Source organism: Lissotriton vulgaris, chromosome 6 (assembly GCF_964263255.1).
Source record: "Lissotriton vulgaris chromosome 6, aLisVul1.2, whole genome shotgun sequence".
Lineage (NCBI taxonomy): Eukaryota > Metazoa > Chordata > Amphibia > Caudata > Salamandridae > Lissotriton > Lissotriton vulgaris.
In genome coordinates, this window is record NC_141694.1 from 756714993 (window position 1) to 756734653 (window position 19661).

Below are 19661 nucleotides of genomic sequence, written 5' to 3' on the forward strand. Positions count from 1 at the left end.
GGTAGAAGGGAGGGGGGGCTTAGGGGCGGGGTTGCTAGAGGGGAGCGGGCGAAAATATTAAAAGCAGGTTATGCTACTCCGAGTACAACGGCAGTCATATGCGCACGATGGCAAGCAGGTTGATCCACTGACTGACGCCGCCCGACCTCCGAGTTGTGGGCTTAATGGCTGTGTATACTTCGAGAGTGAAGGGAGGGGGGCGCGTTGGCACCCGTGGAGAAGGAATGTTGTACACATGTGAACTGAACCATTTTCCTGCAATAAAAACGGTTTAATGAAAAAAAATGATAAAAACAGTAAGGCAGGCCTCAGGAGAAATCACAGGGACACCAAGCCAATTACCCCCAGAGGGGAGCAAGAAAGGGAATACTCCTCTACACCAAAGGAGAGTTAGTGAGACATAGAAAGTATCAAGCATGGTGTTGCTGGAAAATGCAATCCAAAATAGGAAGAAAACATGCATCAGAATAAGGACTCTAAACCACCATGACAAGGAAAGGTAATTAAAAACTGAGAGACACTTATCTTGACTGTGGAGCAGCAAAGAAAGAGGCTGTCAAAATGGTGTCTCTCGGGTTTGGGGACTTTGGAAGGAGATGACTAGTGGACTGTGGTGGGGGTTGTGGTGTGAATGGCGCATGGGACTTGTAGTTATTACAAAGTTTTCTTCTTCTTTGACTGGCTGCTGTTTGGAGCAGGTAAAGAGAGCGAAGCATAATCTGGGCCTCCAATCCTGACATAGAATTACCAGTATGTAACCAAGCTGCGTCCTCATTCCAGGCAATATTATGAGGCATACCAAAGCTGTAACTGGCCTTCAGAAACAGCACTTGAATAAATAATATCTCTGCAAAGGCGACTTCCAAATTAAATCACTTATTTTATTATCGAATTAGTTATCCAAAAGTGAAGTAAAAACTTTGTGACCAAATAGATGTTCCCCTAAACCAACACCTTCAATCCTGTAGTGTTTATGAAAGGTATGTGTAGAATCCCAAGTCGCTGCTATATCAGTTTCATTGAACGTACCAACCTGAACCTCTGGCTTAGATATAGACATACTTTTGCTGGACCTTTCCCTGTGCTAGCTAAATAAATACCTGCAAAATTGTGCCACGTTGCTCTGCATACTGACAGAGCGCTCTACTATGCGGAGAAAGAATCAGAATCCCAGTGCTCCAATTCGTGACATACCAACTGTGAGGAGTTGGCCCGATATGCAGCGTTCGCTATTCTAGCGATCGCTATGTATCGTTCCAAACGACCCTTATGGTGATTGGTTGTAAGTTAACCATAGACCAGCTATCCTAGTAGCGTGGATACGAGCAGTCTTCGGGCTAAACTCTAGAGGGCGTGTTAAGCCAGCTGTTATACCATCACATACCCCTTGAACCCCAAGTGAAAGGACACCACACAAGTGTTATGAAAATAAACAGAATATTTATTAAGAATCACAACAGCCCTGGACTCTTTATGAGGACAGGGTACTAAGCACAAACCAAAACTCTTAGGAAAATACTTCAAGTGCACAATTTAAACTTTCCGTGTCCTCGGACACTTGTTTAAATTGTGCACTTGAAGTATTTTCCTAAGAGTTTTGGTTTGTGCTTAGTACCCTGTCCTCATAAAGAGTCCAGGGCTGTTGTGATTCTTAATAAATATTCTGTTTATTTTCATAACACTTGTGTGGTGTCCTTTCAGTTGGGGTTCAAGGGGTATGTGATGGTATAACAGCTGGCTTAACACGCCCTCTAGAGTTTAGCCCGAAGACTGCTCGTATCCACGCTACTAGGATAGCTGGTCTAAGGTTGACTTACAACCACTCACCATAAGGGTCGTTTGGAACGATACATAGCGATCGCTAGAATAGCGAACGCTGCATATCGGGCCAACTTCTCACATTGGTGAGCAGCGGTTGGGATTTGAGCTTGCTGTTGTTTTACCACGCGTATCCTAAGAACATCTTGTGAAAGATCGCATAAGTACTCCAGGTACATATAACCTAGCTTAGAATACTCTGAGTTCTACTGAACCAGCTGTTGTAGCTCTTCAAGGCTTAGCACACCTTGGCTGCAACTCTTAGCAAGGGCTCAGTAGGTAAACCCATAGTGTAGGTAGGTGCATCACTTACACCACACTAGAAACAGCATGTCGGACAAAGGCGGAAACTCTGAGTCTCCCCTCGTGTCAGTCGACCTTCCACAGGTCACCTCCAGATATGCTGCGCTTAGCTTTCATGAGATGCGACAGATCTGTACGTCTCGAAAGATAAAGCAGGGTGCAAACCCTACCATTCCGTTTCTGATTGGTCTCTTGGAGACTTATGATGCCAGGAAGGCGGGTAACACCGACCATTCTCATCCCGAAATGGAAATGCCTCCCCTCGAGGGAACCCGAGGTGACCCTGACCTTATCCATCTCTCTGCCGTGGGCGAAGAAGAGGACGAGGAACCAGAGACATCTGGGGACGAGGCGGACAAAGGTCCAGTCATAGTTAGTCAGCTAACTCAGAACAACTTAAGCCGGCACGAGATTGGTACTAGGAGACCCCTGGGGCCTCTCTCGGGCCAGCTTAACATTGGGAACGGACGAGTTAGGTTTCTGTCGAGAGGCTCTAACAGATCCGCTCGAACCAATGGCTCTCGAGGTTCTGCTCGAAGAGGGATGACATCACCTCAGAGGAGAATGTACGAAGCAAAGGAGCGGGAAGTCAATCTGCGGATCGAAAGGGAAGAACTTGCCCCAGCCAAAGAGAGACTCGCCTTTGCTCGAGAGCAAGAGTTGAGTGGGACGATTCCCACTGGTGGCAGCATTCCCCCACGGGAACCCAGGAGTTTAGACACTAAGCACCTGATTAAGATAGTGCCCCCCTTTAAGCAAGGGGACGACATCCACAAGTGGATTACTGCTTTGGAGCGGGCCTGCACTGTACAGTGCGTCCCCCAGAGTCAGTGGGCAGCTATCTTGTGGCTCTCCTTTGAAGGTAAAGGTAGAGATAAGCTCCTCACCACAAGGGTCGAGGACGCTAACAATTACCAGATCCTGAAGAACACACTGATTGATGGGTTCGGCCTAACCACTGAGCAGTACAGGTTGCTGTTCAGGGATACCCAGAAAACTCAGTCTCAGGACTGGTCTGATTTCGTTGATTGTGCCACTAAGGCTTTTGAGGGCTGGTTGCTGGGCAGCAAGGTTACTGATTACCAAGGATTGTGTAATTTGATCATGCGAGAACAGATTTTAAACAATTGTCAGAACCAGTTGTTGCATCAGCACCTTGTCGACTCGGATCTGACCTCTCCCCAAGAATTGGGAAAGAAGGCAGACAGATGGGTCAGAACAAGGGTTAAGCAAAACCAGGGCCAGAACCAGGGTGGTCGGAAGAAAGCAGACCAGAAGGGTAAAGATTCGAAAGGGGAACAAACTGACCAGAAGTCTTCGACAGGTCCCCAACAACCCATAGAGGGGGGGGTCAGGCTTCCCAGAAAAAGAAGAATCAAGAAGGTCAATCGAAAAGGTGGTGCCAATACTGTAAAAGTAAAACTCACTGGTTTAGTGAGTGCACCAAGAAAGGAGGGCAGACTCCTGCTACTGCAGCCCCTACGGCACCTGTGCCCCCTAGTACAGCCAGCAGTAGTAGTGCGCCTCCCAAGGGACTAGTTGGGTTAACCTTGGGTTCTGAGGGGTGTGACGGCTTAGCCGGTACACTCACTCAGGCTGTCCTTGTCTGTACAGGGGATGTGGATATATCCCCTGATGTCAGTCCCAATACTTTGGGCAAATACCGACAGACGCCTTTGATAAATGGAAGAATGGCTCAGGCCTATAGGGACACTTGTGCCAGCGTCACCATGGTGACGCCTAACTTTGTGGACCCTGGACAGATCATGCCAGGTACAGAATTCCTGGTGACCAATGCCAGCAACGCCACTACCAGTCATAGTATGGCGATTGTTGCTTTCTCCTGGGGAGGGGTAAATGGCCAGAAAAAGGTTGTTGTTAGTTCAGACCTCCCAGTGGATTGTTTGTTGGGCAATGATTTGGAGTCATCACGATGGTCAGAAGTGGAGCAACGGACTCACATGGAGATGTTAGGCTTGCCAGCACACGTGTTTGCTGTGACCAGGTCACAGGTCAGACGATGCCCCACTGAACAGGTGCTGGATCCTGGAACAACGGACCAGACACCTCCCAAGAAGAGGAGCAGTCGGGTTAAGGCTTCGCATTCCCCCTTGCCCCAGGTCGAGGATCAGGACTCAGAGGAGGCTGACCTCCAAGAATTGCGGGAAACTGAACCTAAAGAACTCGAGCTTGATCAAGTTGAGTTTCTGGGCTCAGGGGGACCCACACGAGAAGACCTGGGGAAGGACCAGTTAGGCTGCCCTTCTCTTGAACCCCTCAGACAGCAGGCGGCTGCTGAGGCTGCTGGGAACGCCACAGGTACCCACAAGGTATACTGGGAAGATGGACTCCTGTACACTGAGGCAAGAGACCCCAAGCCTGGCATGACCAGGAGGCTGGTCGTCCCCTTGTCTCAGCGTGGTTTCCTCCTTACCGTGGCCCACGAGATTCCCTTAGCAGGACACTTAGGCCAGACGAAGACGTGGGACAGGCTCGTCTCACACTTTCACTGGCCTCACATGAACGAAGATACCAAGGAGTTTTGCCGCTCCTGTGTCACTTGCCAAGCCAGTGGCAAGTCAGGTGGCACGACAAAGGCCCCCCTTATACCAATGCCTGTGGTGGGGGTGCCCTTTGAACGGGTGGGGATTGACATCGTCGGTCCCATGGAACCACCAACAGCCTCAGGGCACAAGTTTATACTGGTGTTAGTGGATCATGCCACCAGGTATCCTGAAGCTATTCCCCTTAGGACCACTACAGCGCCTGTCGTGGCAAGAGCCCTAGTTGGAGTATTCTCCAGAGTGGGCTTCCCTAAGGAGGTCGTCTCCGACAGGGGTGCAAACTTCATGTCGAGCTACTTAACTGCTATGTGGAAGGAGTGTGGTGTCAACTACAAATTCACTACACCCTATCATCCACAATGCAATGGGCTTGTTGAGAGATTAAACAGGACCCTGAAAGGGATGATTCACGGACTACCTGAAAAGCTTCGGCGTAGATGGGACGTCCTGATCCCCTGCCTTTTATTCGCTTACAGAGAAGTCCCACAGAAGGGGGTTGGCTACAGCCCTTTTGAACTTTTGTACGGGCATCCTGTGAGAGGACCCCTGTGTTTGGTGAAGGAAGGATGGGAGAGACCTCTCAAAAAGCCTGCAACCAGCATAGTGGACTATGTGCTGGGCCTCCGCTCGCGGATGGCTGAGTACATGGAGAAGGCATCCGAAAACCTTAAGGCCAGCCAAGAACTCAAAAAAGCTTGGCATGACCAAAAGGCTGTCTTGACTGTTTATCAGCCCGGACAGAAGGTGTGGGTGCTGGAGCCAGTGGCCCCGGCAGCACTCAAGGACAAATGGTCCGGGCCCTACACCATCCTGGAGAAAAAGGGAGAGGTCACCTACCTGGTAGACCTGGGAACTCCCCGGAGCCCCCACAGGGTGCTCCATGTCAACAGGCTCAAGGCATATGTCGACAGGAAGGACATGAGTTTGCTCATGGCCATGGATGAGGGACAGGAGGAGGAGAGTGACCCTCTCCCCGACCTGCTCACTCAGAATCCTGACGATGGATCGGTAGATGGTGTTGTCTTTTGTGGCAGCCTCTCCGAACGTCAACAGGAGGATTGTAAACAGGTTCTTCAATCCTTCCGGCATATGTTCTCTCTAACACCCAGTCAGACCAATTGGTGCACCCATGAGGTCGACACTGGTGACAGCTTGCCCGTGAAGAGTAAAATCTACCGGCAGCCAGATCACGTTAGAGACTGCATCAAGAACGAAGTGCAGAAAATGTTGGAGCTGGGAGTCATTGAACCCTCGGACAGCCCCTGGGCTAGTCCCGTAGTTCTAGTGCCGAAACCTCACACCCCGGGCGGTAAGAAAGAGATGAGGTTCTGCGTAGACTACCGGGGTCTCAATGCAGTCACTAAGACTGATGCCCACCCAATACCAAGGGCAGACGAGCTTATCGATAGATTGGCTTCGGCCAACTACTTAAATACGTTTGACCTGACAGCTGGGTATTGGCAAATCAGGTTAGCTGAGGACGCCAAGCCTAAGACCGCATTTTCTACCCCTGGTGGCCATTACCAGTTCGTGGTGATGCCCTTTGGTTTGAAAAATGCACCTGCCACCTTCCAACGGTTGGTGAATCACGTTCTTACTGGGCTGGATGACTTCTGTGCGGCGTATCTTGACGATATTGCTGTCTTTAGCTCCACCTGGGAGGATCACCTGGTCCACCTGCGGAAAGTGTTAGAGGCTCTGCAAGCAGCAGGTCTCACTATCAAGGCTACCAAGTGCCAGATAGGGCAGACACAGGTTGTATACTTGGGCCACCTCGTCGGGGGAGGTCAAGTTCAGCCACTGGAGAGCAAGATACAGTCAATCAGGGACTGGGCTCCTCCAACCACCCAGACTCAGGTTCGAGCTTTCTTGGGCCTGACTGGTTACTACCGGAAGTTCGTCAGAAATTACGGATCGATTGTGACTCCGCTCAATGAACTGACGAGTAAGAAAATGCCAAAAAAGGTTCAGTGGACAGCGAGCTGTCAAAAAGCATTCGATGACCTAAAACAGGCCATGTGCACGGCACCTATCCTCAAGAGTCCAGACTACTCCAAACCATTCATTGTCCAAACAGATGCTTCTGAGTTGGGTGTGGGAGCTGTTCTATCTCAACTGAATTTTGATGGTAATGACCAGCCCATTGCTTTTATAAGCAGACGGCTGACCCCCAGAGAGAAAAATTGGTCAGCTATAGAGAGGGAGGCCTTCGCTGTGGTGTGGGCCCTGAAGAAACTGAGGCCATACTTGTTTGGCACTCATTTCAAAATTCAGACCGACCATAAGCCCCTCTTATGGCTAAATCAGATGAAGGGTGAAAACCCCAAACTGCTTAGGTGGTCCATTTCCCTACAGGGGATGGACTTCACAGTGGAGCATAGACCTGGCACTGATCATGGCAATGCAGATGGGCTCTCCAGGTATTTCCACTTAGAACAAGAAGACTCACCTGGTCAAGGTTAGCTTATTGTCCCAACGTTTAGGGGGGGGTCATGTAGGAGAGTAGGGTCTGCAATCCTATGATCACCCGGACTTTTTGCTTCTGTTTCACTGGTTTACGACTTTCTCGGGCTGTGGGCCTGCTAATCCGACCCACAGCCTAGCTGTTCTCTCTCTAAATTGATGCGTGTACCTTAGGTGCACTACCCAATTGGAACTGGGCCACCCTGTCAGACCCTGTAACTCAGGGCATCGGTGTACCCAGGGCCTACCAGGAGCTGAAGCATGTATTATGCCACCCCTGGATGGCCATCTAAATCTGACACAACCGGCTGCACGACAGCTGGGGCAACGGAGCGTACCCGCTCGTTGCTTTAGGTATAGTAGCCCTATATCTAACCATACAATGGACACCCGAGTTCCTATCAGACACTCCTATGGCAGGCCTTGACAATCCTGAAGGCAGAGTGCTTGGAATCGTGTGAATTGGGTTCTGGCCCGAGCCGAGCCCGGTTGCAGCTTGCGGAACCAAGACCCAATGGCTGTTCCATGATGGTGAGAAGGTGACTGCGGAGTGGCACCCCGGTGCTCACTACGCATCTGCCGGTCAGAACCAGTTCCAGGGGTGCCAGCCCCTAACCTGGGGACAGTCCGGCAGGGGAGAGGGGTGTAACTACCCCCCTTCCTGGTCCCACCCTTAGGGCAGGACCTAGTCATGTACCCACCCCTTTCTTTAGGATAAAGGCCGGAGCGGGGACCCTTCCAAATTAGATCATCTTTGAATCAAGAATACTTTCTACGAAAGGACTTCGAGACTCTTCTCAAGATTTCTCCCTTGTGGCTAAGGAGTAGTCACCCTGCACCAGCGGGCACCATCTAAGAACTCTGCGGTTTGCTGCAAGTCCTTCCTCAAGGAATCCGACAGCCCAGCTCGACGAGAACCGGCTTCCCTGGCACCTCTGACCTCTACCCACATCGTCAGCTCAGCTGAGATCTGTGGGTGCGACGAGACCTCGAGGGACCGGCCATCATCAAGACCTGCACGCTTTCTTAATCAGCACGACCATCGAAGCAATTCTCTGGTGAGTGCTCTGGGGTCCGAGAAGCCCCGACCCTGAGCCGCTCCAGCACCGAAGTGCAGTCTCCCAGCATCTCCACGATCTGCGTGGGGCCCTTCTGCTCGCTGCTCAGCACGTTGTCTGGTCACTAGCCGCTGGCTTGTGCCCTTCTTTGACGACATCCGACAACCAACGCTGCTGGTCTGGTTGCTCCAGACTGGCCCTTGCTTCCATCTTTGAGGGAAGCACCCCGGACCCTCCTGGTCCACTCAAGACGCCATTTTAGGCCCACCCCGTGGCCCTGAAATCTGCCAAGGCTTGTTGCCCCAATCCTGGGCCCAGCGACGCCGACAGCATCAACCTTCGTGGGACAGCTCGCACCTCCATCCTGGTCGCCAACAACGCCTCCTGGTCCGTGAGACTGCAGAGCCTAGCGTCGCCCACTCACTTAGTCGAGGTGACGGCCAACTGGTGCCTTCCTGGTACCCTCTGACTACTGGCTAGTAGTACGAACTTGGTCCCCTCTGCTTTCAGGTATCAACGATCTCTGATCCAGGCTTGGATCTCTACGAACTATTCAGCACTGGTCGCCGGCCAGCAACTCCTTTTCTTCCGGCTCCTGGCTCGTCAGCGAAGACCCCGACGCCTGTAAGACTTGTGCAGCCGCAGCCCTCGTGGCTAGGTAACTTCGGCATTTCGGTGCCTGCATAGCCTCCTTACTCTAGGGTCCCGAGTCCCCCGCTTCCGACTTGCCTTATCGGGTCCGCCCGAGACCACTAAACTTTCCGTGTCCTCGGACACTTGTTTAAATTGTGCACTTGAAGTATTTTCCTAAGAGTTTTGGTTTGTGCTTAGTACCCTGTCCTCATAAAGAGTCCAGGGCTGTTGTGATTCTTAATAAATATTCTGTTTATTTTCATAACACTTGTGTGGTGTCCTTTCACTTGGGGTTCAAGGGGTATGTGATGGTATAACAGCTGGCTTAACACGCCCTCTAGAGTTTAGCCCGAAGACTGCTCGTATCCACGCTAGTAGGATAGCTGGTCTAAGGTTGACTTACAACCAATCACCATAAGGGTCGTTTGGAACGATACATAGCGATCGCTAGAATAGCGAACGCTGCATATCGGGCCAACTTCTCACACCAACAATGCCATCATATCTCTCTGAGCCCAGCACAGAAGGAGCTTGGGGCAAACTTGGGAGGTCAAAGCCCTGCAAGACCCCAACTTCCTACTCTCATCCCAGTCAACAGGACAAGAGAAAAACAGGAAGTGCAATTGAGCATTCAAGCCTAATATGGCTAGAGGGCGGGGAAAGTCTTTTTAAACTTCCTGTTCTTTCTCATGCAGAGGTGAGATTACCTTAGAAGCTATACCCGGGACGAGGGCGTAGGATGCAGCGATAATGGATGTTTTTTGCTATTTCTTGTCCTGCTTGGTGTGCAAGCTGGCTTTCACCTCTTATCATGTTTGAGCTGCACCATCCCCAAAAGCAGCAAATGACTTAAAAAATATGTAGGTTGTACTACAGCAGAAACAAACACCTCCTATGAATCAGTAGAGTTTGCAATGCATGCCAATATCCTAATTTAGGTGAAAAGCTCACAATTTTTTAAGGTAAAAAATATGTTTTTACATTTCTCCTATTCAAAACTTCCATCGCCTCAAAATAAGTAAAGTGAAAATATAATTCTCCTGTTTTTTTCTCCAGATCTCCCTCCTTAGACCTTTCCTGTTTACCAATTACTTTTCCAGTCCAGGTATTTTCTTTTTTTTGTGTTTTTTATTTCAACATGTTTTATTAAATTTGTTATACAATACAAGAACACATTAGCAATTCTGTTACAGGGTTTGCAACGATTCATCCACTCGCTTTTAGTCTATATAAATCTATGTATTCTCTACCAGTCATAACAGTCAAGAAGAACAGGAAAGTAGAAAGGAGGATGAGAGCAAGGGGTGAAAGAAGAGAAAGAGGACAGGCACTTGAAAATTAAATTGCTTATTCATTACATATGACATTGGCTGGGCCCATGAGGACCGAATTACATTCTTGTGAGGGTGGCGCTTCACTTGGGGTGTCAGGCAGTGTCTCCCCGGTCTCCGACGTTTTCACGGGGGCTCAAAAGAGTCTAGGAACATGTCCACGGACCTCTACATCCTTCTGGAGGCCAGTTTCCATGGTGAATTCTGTAGTGTCATGTTGTCTGCTCCTCTAAGGTGCGTGATCCAGTTGAACCATCCTTGGTGTATGCCGGGCTGTGTCAGTGTCTGCATTGATGTATGCCTGGATGTGTCAGTATAAGCATTAGTATGTACCTGGGTATGTCAGTGTATGTGTCAGAATGTGTCTGGGGTGTTATTGGAAGCATTAGAGTTCTTTAGGTGTATCAGTGTCTGCATTGCTGTATGCCTTGGTATGTCAGAGTCTGCTTTGGTGTATGCCAGGGTGTGTCAGTTTATGCATCGGTGTATGCCTGGGTGTGTCAGTGTATGCCTGTGTGTGTTATTAGATGCATTAGTGTTTGGCTAGTATGTCAGTGTCTGCTTTGGTGTGAAGCCTGGGTGTGCCATGTCAGTGTCTGGATTGGTGTATGCTTGGGTGTGCCAGTATATGTGTCAGTGTGTGCCTAGGTGTGTTATTGGATGCATTAGAGTTTGGCTAGGTGTGTCAGTGTCTGCCATGCTGTATGCATGGGTATGTCAGTCTATGCATCAGTGTATGCCTTTGGGTGTTAATGTGTGCAGCAGCGTGTGCATGGGTGTATTATCAAATGCTTTTATGTTTGACTGGGTGTGTTAGTGTGTTTATTAGTGAGTGCCTGTGTCAGTGTCAGTGGCTGCATTGGTCTGTGCATGGATCTGTCAGTTTGTGTGTGGTTTTTATCAGTGTATGACTGGGTATGTGAGTAGCTGTATTGGTGTATGTGTTTGGGTGTGTGAGTGGGTGTAACAATGTAAAACTGGGTGTAGGAGTCATGTGCGACTTTGTGTGTGAGTGATTGTGTGAATGTGTGAGTGGGTATGTGAATGGCTGTATGGGTGTATGAGTCTATCCAAGGAGCTGTTTGCATGTGTAAATGGGTGTGTGACTGTATGGGATTTTGAGTGGCTGTATGCGTGTATGTTTGGGTGTGTCAGTACTTGTGTAATTGACTCCACAGGTGTGCAAGTTCATCTATGAGTACCTGTATGGGTGTGTTCGGGACCCAGAACTTACTAATATACATCTTTATAACTTACACATACATTTTATTAACACATTACAAAACCAAAGAATGAACAAATAAACATCCCATCAGTTATTTAGCTATTTACATATACAGTTCTGTGCATAAGTACTTCAGGAAGCACAAAGCAAAGTGATATTTTGAAGCATCTTACAAATCATTAAGGGTAAAAAAGGTTACATATTAATATCTGTACTGCAATAGTTGGATCAAGCTGTTATCCAGGGGCACAAGCAGTTATCCAGGGGCACTACAAAACATTTTTACATGGGACAACTTCCATGTGGAGACAGCCAAACACAATTCCAGAAAGGGTCCACAACTAATTGATGTGGGACAAACTAGGTACAGCAGGATAGTCAACCTGTACAGCACCCTTGGAAGAACCACCACTAGCTGCAGTTATTTTAATCCGAACTGCCTTTAAAAATTCAAGCAAGATGCTTACTCACAGTGTGAAATGCCACATGATTATCATCATAAAAATATTCTCTTAGGGTGCATTTTCCCTTTTTTACTGTTCTCAAATTCTATACTTATACACCAAAAGTGATGTATTGTGAAAGAATCATCAATAAACAGCGGGGAAAAAACTGGATTCTAACTCTGAACTGAGCAGAATATATATGGGATGACTTACATAACATTTTCACACAATCAAACTGTTACATTAAAAACATTAAAGTCACGACGCCGGAGAACTTTGATCTATGCATCTTTCACATTTTTGCAGGTACTTTAAGCACAGATTTGAACTTTTTAGAACCCGTAGGTCCTGTCCAGGAGATTGTTCAGAATGAAGCAGGGCAGCTGCCCGGGTCCGACTAAGACCGCCCTCGCCATTTTCTGGGGCGGTTGAGAGAGGTTCCTGGGCCGCCGGCGGGGAGTCCTGGTGCGGCCCACAGCCGAGAGCAGTTGGCGGACGGAGCCCTTCTGGGGTGGAAAACCGCTGCGACACGGAGACTCGACTGCCCCTCTGCGAGTGTGAGCCTGTGAGACGTCGGACTCCCGTCGCTGCCAAACCGTGGGCGAGCCCTGGTCAGGTCACCGTGGAGAAGGCGGGAAGCATCGCTTGAGGCCCCGGCTTGGGCCTTGGCAGCAGACCTCGGAGCACGGACAGAGCCGGAGGTGAGGCGGCCCGACAGCGGTGGCGGCGTCGCGGCAGGACCCGACTACCCTCTGCAGGTGCGAGGCCGGGAAGCACGAAGCCGGGACCCCGCCACCACCCAGCTGACGGCGATCTCTGGGCGGTAGAGCCGAGGTGCGGACAGGAAGTGACACTCAAGGCCCCGGCTTGGGCCTGGGCGAAAGGCGGTGGCACACATCCCCCCGGAGACCGAGACCAGAGGTGAGGAGCGGGCCGGGTGGCACCCCTCGCCGACGACTCGGGGGGCAGAGCATCGGGCCCCCGGTGAAACCTGCGACCGGGCGGGGCACAGGGCTCGGCAGCGGTGGAGCCGCAAGGCGCGAAGGGGCCAGACGCGGCCGTGTCCCTGGGAGGCCTCGCAGCAACCAGGCCTCAGTGCGCATACGCCGGAACCCCGGCAGGGCCAAGCGGACAAGAGTCGCCGGGACTGTAAATGGACCCCCCCCCCGCATATAGCGAATTTGGATCTGGGCCACATGGGGGCCTTGATAGCAACCATAGCCTTACCTCGGGCTGCAGCTCCGGTCCCCAGCAGGGGCTGGAGTAGCGGAGGTGAGGAGTAGGCCGGTGAGGCGCTAGAGCGTGACTGGGCCTGACATCACTCGCACCCCCAAGGGGCCCCCAGCGGGTGAGGATAAGCGGCGGCGAGGGGCGGACACGTAGCCCTCGAGGTGCTGAGGAGGAGACTCGGGGGGCATAAATCGAACCCCCGGGGCAGGGCCTGACAGGGCCGGAAGGCTGCACCGCGCAGCAGAAGAGGGAGTGAGACCACGCGCACTGGGGTAGCACCTGTCACGTCCCGGGGACACTGGGGGCCACACACCAATTGCGGCTCAGAGGGCTCAGAGAAAGGCTCCGTTCCCGGGAAGGGACCCAACGGACACTACACGGCGAGCCAGGACGCTGTGAGGCCACGCTCAGAGGGTGCCGACTCAGTACTCGGCGATAGGTGGGGACATAAGCACCTGAGCGACGAGAGCCCGAGGTGGGAGGCTGAGACGAAGTCACTGGTATAGCACGGCCCGGTCCGGACATGTCTACCACGGGCCGCAGGGGGGGCCGCACTATCCCCGAAATGCTTGCGAAAAACACAGCCAAAGGGGACAAGAGTCCTGACAAGCTATTACCAGCCTCTCTGCCCAAAACCCAGGCCCAGGATGGAGACGAGGCTTCAGTGACCAAATCCTTCATGGATGCCCTCTTCACTTCCATCAAGGAAGACATCCAGAATCTCAAACATGCAATGGCGGGGGATACAAGGAGCTGCGTCGAGACATCGACGACATTGGGGAGCGCGTTGCGGAGGTGGAAAACACCAGGTTAGCTAGAAGCGAGGAAGTCCATATTTTGCAACAGGAAATCACCAGACTCCACGAGCAGCAGATGGACCTACAGGCGCACACAGAGGACCTAGAGAATCGCTCGAGATGCAACAACATTCGCGTCCGGAATGTGCCGGCCAAATCGGAGGGGGGGGACGTCACGGCCTATTTACAATGGCTTTTCAGAGACATATTAGGGGAGCCCGCCGATATCGAGGTCCGCATTGACAGGGCCCACAGGGTGGGCCTAACACGGCAAGCACTGGCTCCACACCCAGACATACTGGCCTTCCTCCCTGATTATCCTCTCAAGGAACGGATCCTTCAGGCAGCTCGCCGGAAGCAGCCACTTCAGTATCAAGGCCAAGCGGTGGAACTCTTCCAGGACCTCTCGGCAATCACTCTGCAGAAGCGGCGGTCCTTCAAGGTGGCCCCGGCGTTCCTCCGCGACAAAGGGGTCCCATATTCCTGGGGCCATCCGTTTAGGATCATCTTTAAGTGGAACAGGGCCTTACACCAACTCAGATCTCTATGTGAGACCTACGACCTCCTTGGCATCCCCCATGACGAGGACATGTCCGGAGATGAGCCAGACACTCTTGCGGCCAATCTGACGCCTTCTCAGCCATCCCGGGGGGCTGGCAGTGGGTGAAGCGCAGGAGAGCAGCGAGGAAGAGCTTGAAGCCGGACCCAGCGACCGTAACACAAGAACACGCGGCGGCTATCCAAGAAGTGGCCAAAGACACGACCGGTGAAGAATGAGCCGCCTCTACACAGGGGTGCCTTACTACAATGTCGCACTAATGTGAGGGGGATCGGGGCGGGGGCCGCTGGGCCACGACTGCCTTTTTTCCCCTACCTATGTACTTTTCCTCGGATCTGGCCGAACTGCCTGCAGACCTGGGACAATATTCACCAGATAGTTGTTCACAGTTGGGGTTGGGGGGAGGGCGGGGACGTTGGGAAGGGGGTGGGTAGGGTGGGTTGGAAGGAAGGGGGGGGTCCTCCTTATCCATGAGTGCTGAGCGGGGTTGTCTTTCCCTTTTCACCACCACGAACCGAGCGCAGCGCGCAGCCGTTCCGCCTGACTGCTTAAGATGACACGCCCTTTGACTGTTCTCTCACTCAACGTGAGAGGGCTTAATAACCCAGTCAAACGTAAGGCGGTTCTCTCTCTCCTGGAACACTCAAAGGCTGACATCTGCCTCCTGCAGGAGACGCACCTACTGCCCAAAGATCACCACAGACTTAAATCCCGTTCCTTCCCGTGGCAATTTTTCTCCTCTGCAAACAGGAAGGTGGCTGGAGTAGTGATCCTGGTGTCTAAATCCTTTGGGGGGCCGGTCCTGCAGAAGGAAGCAGAGATCAAAGGCAGGTTGCTAGTCCACCGCTTTCTTATGGCGGAGCAAACACTACTGATAGGCTCCATATACGCACCCAATGAAGGTCAGGAGGCATTTTTACATACAGCCCTGGAGGCGGCCACGGCCAACAAGCATCCACACTTACTGCTGGGAGGCGACCTTAACCTAGTATTTCACAACACAGGGGACCGCTCTGGTCAACGATTTGGCCAAGTGGGGGCATTGTCCAGGATGGGTCACACTCGCCTTGCAGATCTGGGTCTGGTCGATTTATGGAGACACTCGCACCCACAGGCCACAGCATACACTCACTACTCAGCGGCCCATAAAACCTACGCAAGACTCGATTACTTTCTGTGCTCCTCCCAACTGGTGACTCGCGCACAAGACGTCGAGATCCTTCCAACTTCTCTGTCGGATCACTCTCCAGTGGTGGCGTCCTTTCTGATGCCAACCACGCCTGGCCCTCAGCAGCATTGGCGCTTGCGGGACGGCTTACTACAGAGCCCGGCCACAGTGGAGCGGATCAAAGCTGCCCTCAGCCAATTCCTCACTCACAATGCTAATGAAGACACCACCAAAGCCATCTCACTGACCACGGCCAATAACAGAGAACGCGCACAAAAGAGGGCCGAAATCGCCCAACGTGTGGCAGAGCTGGAACAGATGCATCAACGCACAGGGGCAGCCCAAGCGTGGCGTCAGCTATGTGCAGAGCGGAAGATGTTAGCAGCCCTGGACCAGGATGTGGCCGAATACGCCACCCTGCGGCTAAGGCATGCGTATTACACCGGAGGACACCGCTGCGGGAGACTGCTGGCGAGCAAGCTGCGGGAGCAGCGTCAGAGACAACACATTCGGACCCTCCAGCTTAGTCAGGGTGACCCTGTCACAGAGGAGGCGGCAATTGCCACGACCTTCAGGGACTTTTATGCTGAACTCTATGCGGCAGACCAACTGGATTTGCAGGCGGGTCGCGACTATATGCAGGAGCTGCTCTCCCATCCCTGAATGAGGCACAAGCGAAGTTCCTTGATCGACCCATAGGTCTAGAGGAGGTGATATCGGCGATATCCCGCCTCAAACTGGGAAAGTCGCCGGGTCCTGACGGCTATTCGGCGGCCTTCTATAAAACGTTCTGCCCACGAATAGCCAGCCCCCCTGCTACGTGACCTATTTAATACCTTCGATCAGCCGGGTGCCATACCTCCAGATTTGCTAGAGGCTGCAATATCGGTGATACCCAAAGCTGGCCGGTACTCCACTCGGTGCAGCTCATACAGGCCAATATACTTGTTAAACATCGACCTCAAGCTCTACACGGGCATAATCGCGAATAGGCTGGCCCCGTATATGCAGCAGTTAGTGGAACCCGATCAGGCGCGTTTTATTCCGCAACGGCAGACCAGCGACAACACTAGGCGAGTCCTCCACTTAATCAAGGCTGGGTCGCGGATGAGACCGGGCTGCATGCTCCTCACCATCGATGCTGAGAAAGCATTCGATCGAGTGCACTGGCCTTACCTGGACCTGGCACTACAGAGGTTAGGCATGGGAGAGACTCGTATTTTTAACTGCTATCGACAGCCGAATGCGACAGTCAGAGTCAAAGGTCATACCTCCCCACGGTTCCAGATTGGTAGGGGGACCAGACAGGGCTGCCCGCTTTCCCCCCTCCTTTTTGCGCTGTACATTGAGCCGTTAGCGCAACGAATTAGGCAGCACAACCTTATTAAGGGCATCCCGTTTTGGCGGTGATACGCATAAAGTCAGTCTATACGCAGACGACATTTTACTCTCCATGATGGAGCCGATGCAATCCCTCCGAGCGCTCTTTGTTGAGCTTCATACCTTTGCGCTGGCATCGGGCTTTAAAGTCAACATGGAGAAGTCGGAGGCCCTGAACATATCCCTGTTACCAGACGTACTGGCGGAGGCTAAGGCTGAATTTGACCTGCAGTGGTCTGACTCTTCCATTCCCTATCTGGGGGTCCTACTGGCGCCGACTGTGCGAGCCACAGCAGACGCCAACTACGCAAGGCTCAGCTCGCGTCTCTGCGAGGAACTTAGGAGATGGAGGCACCTCACACTCTCCTGGCTGGGCCGCATAGCGGCCGCCAAAATGACTCTGCTGCCACAGATTCTCTATGTCTTCCAGACTCTCCCTCTGCACCCTCCGGCGGGATGGCTTCAGAAGAGGCAATCGGACCTGGCTCGTTTCATTTGGAATGGTCGCCGCCCGCGCTTTAAGCATTCGATTGCTATACTCTCTCCTGCGCATGGCGGTGTGGGAATACCTGACCGTACTCTATACTTTCAAGCGGCCCAGCTACGCACGCTTGTAGAATGGCACCAACTAGAGTCCAGTAAGCACTGGCTCTTTCAGGACCAAGCGGTGGCAGGTCGGCCGCTTCAGGGTGTTCCGTTCTTACCACGCCGCCATAGACCACCCAATCTTTATGCGTCGCAGATCACGAGCACGGTCCTGGACACATGGGACAGAGTGGCAGTCCGGCGGGATCTCACCTCGTTCCCCTCTGCGAAGACGCCGCTTTTTGACAACCCTGACTTTTCCCCCAGCCTCGACCCTCGGGCGTTCGCGGTTTGGAGGACGATGCCCTGCAGGGATGTGGGGCACATGTTTGACCTTAGCGGCATTCTCCCCTTCCAGAAGGTGAAAGAGGACTATGGCATACCAGAGGCGGACCGTTTGCCCTATTTGCAAGTCCGTCATTGGGTCCTACACCCGTCGATCAAACCCGGCGTGCAGCGATTCCTCACACCGTATGAAAAATGGCTATTGACACGCACATCCGATAAAAAGTTGCCCTCCGACCTGTACCAACACCTACTTCTCACCAACATCTACACGTACAATGCAGGGAGGGTCAGGTGGGAGAAGGACCTGGGGAGACAAGGCACACGCAAGGAGTGGGAGGGCATATACCACATAGCCAGACACTCAGCCTACCACATAGGCCTTACTGAAACGCTGACCACAGTGGTCACTTATTGGTACCACACGCCTGAACGCCTGCACCGCTGGGACCCTCGAGTTAGTGACCACTGCTGGAGAGGGTGTGGGGAGCTTGGCACACTAGAGCACTTACTATGGAGCTGCGATCATCTACAACCTTATTGGAACTCAATCCTAGACTTAGTAGACACGCACTTAGACACTCAACTCCCCCGATTCCCTGCCTATGTGTTGCTTGGCCTCCATAACACCTTGATGTATCCCCTGAAATCCATGAGGGGAAGGCTTATAGCAATTGCACTGGGGGCGGCAATACAGAATATAGTCGCTCACTGGAGAGACGCTCAACCCCCCCTACAACTTGGTTGGCTGCATAGGCTTTGGACGGTATTGGGAATGGAGAAGCTATCGTTGACAAAGGCGGGGAAGAGTGAAGAGTTTGCGGATCTCTGGCGGCCGTTCTTGACCCTGCTTACGGGAGAGTTCAGGGAACTGAGCTGTCCTCGCTACCTGCGATTGCTGCTCCTCGCAGATACCCCACTTGCAGATCCCAAAACACACTCATGCAAGCGGAAAGTACGGGGGTGAGATGCTATCCAGGAAATCCTTTCAAGTGGTGTTAGTTTGTTGCTTGTTTCTCTGCTCGGTGGACAAGGAGGGGGACGGTGGGGGAGGGAGGGAGGGGGCTTGTTGGGGTTGTTTTCTTATGTTTCATGATCCAACGCAGCCAATGACTGTTTCTAAGTCTTTAATACGCGGCCGGCCCAGCTGGGTTGTAGGCGGCTTGCTGTGTCTAACGCTTAGCGAATGGAGCTTATTCCAGCCCTGCTTACATACATGTACTATCATTGGTAGGCCCGTGCCTCTCCACGCACAGGTCGCTGTATTTGTCGCAATGTTTTCTCTTAATAAAAAAGATTTAATACTAAAGGGGTAACTCACCAGGTCAGAGTAGGAGGTTTTTATATACAACCACTTCTATGGGAAGAGTATTTCCAGGAATTATATTCTGAAAGGGACTGTGACCCCGTTGGGGAGGCAGTTGAATTAACGGAGGCCTATATTAAAAAGCCTGATGATCCGAAAGCAGTTAGTTTTTCCTTAAAGGAAACCATGCATGCAATCAAAACGGAAAAGCCCCTGGGTTAGAGAAATTACCAGGAGATCTTTATAAATCTGACCCCAACATATAGGGCTCCTTGCTCCACACAGTATTTAATGCCATTGCACACGGGGTGATATACCGTAAACTTGGAAAGGCGCAGAAATCTTCCCAATACATAAAAAGGGGACAAAAGATGACCCTGCAATTATAGGCCAATAAGCCTCATATATGTGTCACAGAAAATCTTTAGCAAAATGATTATTTTTCAACTTCATAGCTGGATAGAGGACAATAACATACTCCTGCATTTGCAAGCAGGGTTTAGAGCCTCT